A 4904-nucleotide genomic window follows, 5' to 3' on the forward strand; every position below is an offset into this window, starting at 1 on the left:
TCCGCACAGGTGAGAGAGAGTGTACGTCCCACTTCCTGGGTGCCCCCATGACAGCACTATTTAGTGTGACAGCTGCCATCACACATAGGAGAGCCTTTCCATACACCAGATGATTGAATGGAGGGGGCTGAGAAGCCCTGGAAGCTGGGGGCAGAGTGCCCTGCGGTCCTGGTCAAGGCTTCCAACTGCCACCCTACGGGTGTGGTATGTGGGGTTAACTCACCCTCCAGGACAGCGAGCCGCCCACCACGCCCTCAGGACAGCCCTGTCCCCAGCCATAGCCACCGCAGAGACAGCTGCAGAGCTGGGGTCAGCCCCTCAGTCCCGCCCCACACATGCCAGTGTCTGCAGGGAGAGGCCTGGACCCCAGCTCTGGGGCCCCACCCCCTGCTTCGGGATCCCCGGGGTCAGGCGAACACCTTTCGGAGCGGTGAGGACGGCCACCAGCCCGGTGACCGGGCCGATCACGGGTATGCCCACGGGACACTGCCACTCAGTTGGCAGCTGCCCAGGGCCGGGGCGGGGGCGGGGTGACACGTGCAGGAGGGCAGCAGTGGCGGGGCCCAGGGCCGCACAGGAGAGCTGAGGTTTGAGCTGGCCTCTCTCCCCCACATCACACTGGTGTAACAGGGACAACCTGTGTCCCACATCTGGGGGAGCCCTTTGCAGGGCTGCCCAGGCCGGAGCCCCTATCAGCAGCGGGTGTGATTTCAATGGAGCCTGTCCTGCTGTCCCTTGCAGAGACGATGCCATCTCTCTGAGCGGCATGCCTTTGTATCTTTCCTTTTTTTTTTTCGTTTTTTTGTTTTTTTTGTTTTTCTCCGGTACCAGGAACCGAACTCACGACCTTGCGCTTGCCAGGCGGGCGCTTTGCCGCTGAGCTAAATCCCCAGCCCCATATCTTTCCTTTTGTAGCACTGGGGATTGAATCCAGGGCCTTTGCACTGAGCTGCATCCCCAGCTCTTGTCAATTTTTAATTATTTTTGGAAGCAGAATCTCACTAAACTGCTAAGTTCCCCAACCTGGCCTTGAACTTGCACCCCTGCCCCGCCTCTGCCTCCCAGAGCACTGGGGTTACAGCTGCACTGCCATGCCACAGGGGCTCCCACGGTCAGCAACACCTCTGAAGTACTGGCCGGTGGGGAGGGTGAAGGCAGCCACGGGGCACTATCCATGCTGGGGATGCAGAGGGGCAGGTGAGCAGGGAGGCGGGCCGGACGGTGCCAGGAGGAGGCAGCCGCGCCGCAGTCCAGCGGTGAGCACTTGCCAGACACACTCAGGGCCCTGGGCTCCAGCTTTTCCTTAACCTGCATTCCTGTTCCACACTCAGTCACCAAGGCCGAGACCCGCGCCTCCTGGGGAACGACCTGGGGACACTCAAGGCCAACACATGCACACACAGGTTTGCACACGTGTGCGTACCTGCCCGGCAGAGAACACGGTGTGCCTTGCCACACACGCAAGCACACACAGTACACACATCTCAAACACAGGTGTCTACACACATACACTCAGACACACTGCTGCACTAACAAAGAAACCCAGTGAAGTGGCACACTCTCGCGCACACGCGCACACAGCCTGACTCACAGCAGGCCCCGTGATGGGAGCTCAAACTTCACCTCCAGCGCAATCTGCCTTCAACCCGGCCACGCTGCAGTGGTGGGATCTGGGCGGCCTCCATCCTCTTGGGGGCGCCAGGTCTCAGCCAGCTCCCAACGTGGAGGAACAAAACCCGGCTTCCCCTGCGCTGGCTCCACTCTGAGGCTCCAAGTTGGCCGGGTCGGGAGGCAGGGATGGGGTGGGCCGGGCTGGAGAGAGGCACCCTATGCCAACCTCGCCACCCGCCCGGCCCTGCCACCGGCCCAGCCCCGAGCAGGACGTGGGTGCGGGTCCAGGCTGGGCCCTTGGTGGACCTCTGGGCATCCTCATGACCCTGAACCTTAGCCTTGTGGGGTGACAGGGTGGCACCGTGAGCGACTGCCAGACCCCCAATCTGAGCAAGCCAGCCGCCGGCGACCTCATTGCTGGGCACCTCTAGAATGTGAGGCCGGGGCTGGCAGGCCGTGTGGGAGCGGCTGTGCCCGGCGCTGTGTGGCTGGGGACATGACCACATCAGCATCACTGCTGGCGTGCACAGTTCCTGGTGACCCTGTCCCAGACGCACCTGGCCTTCATCCCTCTGTCCTTAGACTCGGAGAAGCTGGCCCTCTTCCTGCTCAGCCACCACCACGCTGCCTGCTCCCAGGGCTCCCAGGCACCTGGTCGTGGCCGGGGCAGCAGCCTGGATACAGGGCCTTTCCTGTCCCTCACGCACACGACCGTGGCGCTTCCGCCCCTCAGTTTGGGGTGGATGTCTGGGCCAGGCCCCTCCTCCCGGCTGACCACGCACTTGTGCCCGCTGGTCCTGCAGGGCTTCAGGAGGAGGAGCTTTGCTTAGCTGGGACGAGCTGGGCTGTGCTGATGTGGACGAGGTAGGCTAGCATGTGCTGCCCAGCCTTGAGCCAGCTCTGGTGGGAGCTCTGGAAGCCCCAGGGCCCTGTGGCCAGGGTGTCAGACACTTGCTTCTGGAGGTCCTGCCCTGGCCACTCCCTCACCTTCAGCTTCCTGTGCGGTGTGCGGCTGCGTGCGGTGCTGCGTTCCAGCAGACTCTGCTCCTCAGAGTCCTGGCTGGTCTGTCCCTCACGCAGGGAGTCGGCCACCCTTGCAACGCTCCAGGTCCCAGCCTGAGACTGTGGGCAAAACAGGGCCGTGCCTGCTCCCTGGGGCACTGTGATCACTTGGCATCCTTCCCCAGCCCGGGGTGGGACGACTTTGTCAGAGTTTGGATTCCATGGCACTCAGCATAGCGTGAACCTGCCAGAGGAGGGGCCGCATGCCTATAATCCCAGATACCTGGGAAGCTGAGGCAGGAGGATTGCAAATTCAAGGTCAGCCCGGGCAACTTAGTGACACCTGTCTCAGAATGAACATGAATAGAAAGGACACAGATCAGTGGTAGAGAGTTTGCCTGGCATGAGCCAGGTCCCGGATTCAACCCCAGCACTGGAAAAAAGTTGGGGGACTCTAGGACCAATACAGTAAGGTGGTGAAGGGGCCTAATCGGTCCAGAGTGAAAGGCCTTGGGTGTGGAGCGCCCCACACCAGCCCAGGACCTGGGCCAGCACCTCGGGGTCTGACTGTGTGGTCTGTCCAGAGCTGCAGCCCCAGGCCAGCCGCACCCACGGCTGTGGAGGAGACCGTTCAGGGAGGAGAGGCCCAGAGGGGCTGCTCCCCTACAGAGAGCCCAGCCCCGCCGCAGGGAGGCTTGCAGAAGAAAAAGCCCCCAAGCCAGGAGCTCCCTGTTTTATTAGGAATCTTGGGGTGGGAGGGAAAGGCGGGAGAGCAGCATTTGGGCAGGGCTGTGTCCAGGCTGGGCGGGTTTTCCTGGGGGAAGGGGAAGGACACGACCTGCCTCTGTCATCGAGACTTCCTGCTGGTTAACCGTTCCACTCCCACACAGCCTGGGTGCCTTCTGCCCCACAGCTGAATTATGTGTGTGCTTTTGCCCTGCATTTTAACTGTTCACTCCTCAGCCAAGCCCGCCGCATGGCCTGATTCCCCTGACCTTCTCTGCATGGCTCTTGGTGGAGTTGATCTCAGTGTAGGGAATCCAGATCAGGCAGAGGTGGAAAGTGCCCGGCACATGGAACAACTTTCCCCAAATCGGAGCCCGGAGCTCCTCCGAGAACAGGGAGGAGGAGCCGGAATGTGCTGGTGGAGAAGGCCGGCCAAGTGGTGCTGGCCTCAGAGGTTATGACTGTTCACACATCTGGGAAAACAATGAATCGAAGGCTGGCAAAGAAGAACTCATGGCGTACAATGGCTACTGTCTGAGGGCCCAGCTACTCAGGAAGCTGAGGCAGGAGGATCACCTGAGCCCACAGTTTCGAGGTTAGCCTGGGCTATGCGAGACTCCATCTGAAAATAGAGGGAGGAAGAGCCTCGAGGCATGTGTGCTCTTATAGGAAGCTGTTTTCTTTTTCGAGCGTGTCTGGTGTAAGGCAGGTGCGTTTGTACCCTGAGGGACATGTACTGGTTGTGTGGACCGGTGGTGGGGACTGTGGTGGCTGATGTTAGGGCCTGGCCGCTCCAGGCTGAAGTGCACCTGGGTTTGGATCCAGCAGCGGCATCCGGCCAACGGTGTGGGCCGGTCACTGCTCCTGGAAACCCAGGGGGACCATAACCCTTCAGCGCTCCCCCCCAAGCCCTCAGTGTGCACACAGACACGGGAAACCCCACCGCCCATACAACCCTGCACCCTCACAGAGCACCTTCCAGCTCACTGCCGCACACAGGCCAGCTCTGGCCTTGTTCCCCACCCTTTCTGGCTTTGCTTTCTCCTTTCCCTATCACTTTTATTTTATTTTATTTTTTGGTTTTTCTCCGGTACCGGGAACCGAACTCACGACCTTGCGCTTGCCAGGCAGGCACTTTGCCGCTGAGCTAAATCCCCAGTCCCTCCCCTATCACTTTTACTGTAGGCTATTTTTACTGGATAGCAGGCTGCTTTGTGTTTTTGAAATAGAGTTTCACTGTGTAGCCCAGACTGGCCTGAAATTCACTGTGATCCTCCTGCCTCAGCCTCTCAAATGCTAGAATTACCGGCCTGCACCACCATACCGGCTCCATTTTATGTATTTTTAAACCTCTGTGAATCCAGTCCATAAAAAAACAAGACACAAATAACATTGTGAGCGCACAGCTCGCAAAGGGCCAGAGTGCACGCCTTCCTGCGCGGCGCTCCTGGTGCGCTGCGGCGGCGTGCAGCCGGGCGGTGTGCAGCGGGGCGGTGCGCAGCCGGGCGTCCGGCTCGGGAGCGCTGGGGAGAGGCCGACTCGAGTGCATGCTCGGTGCACGCTCC

Source organism: Chinchilla lanigera, unplaced genomic scaffold, assembly GCF_000276665.1.
Source record: "Chinchilla lanigera isolate Chin_1 unplaced genomic scaffold, ChiLan1.0 scaffold00050, whole genome shotgun sequence".
Classification (NCBI taxonomy): Eukaryota; Metazoa; Chordata; class Mammalia; order Rodentia; family Chinchillidae; genus Chinchilla; species Chinchilla lanigera.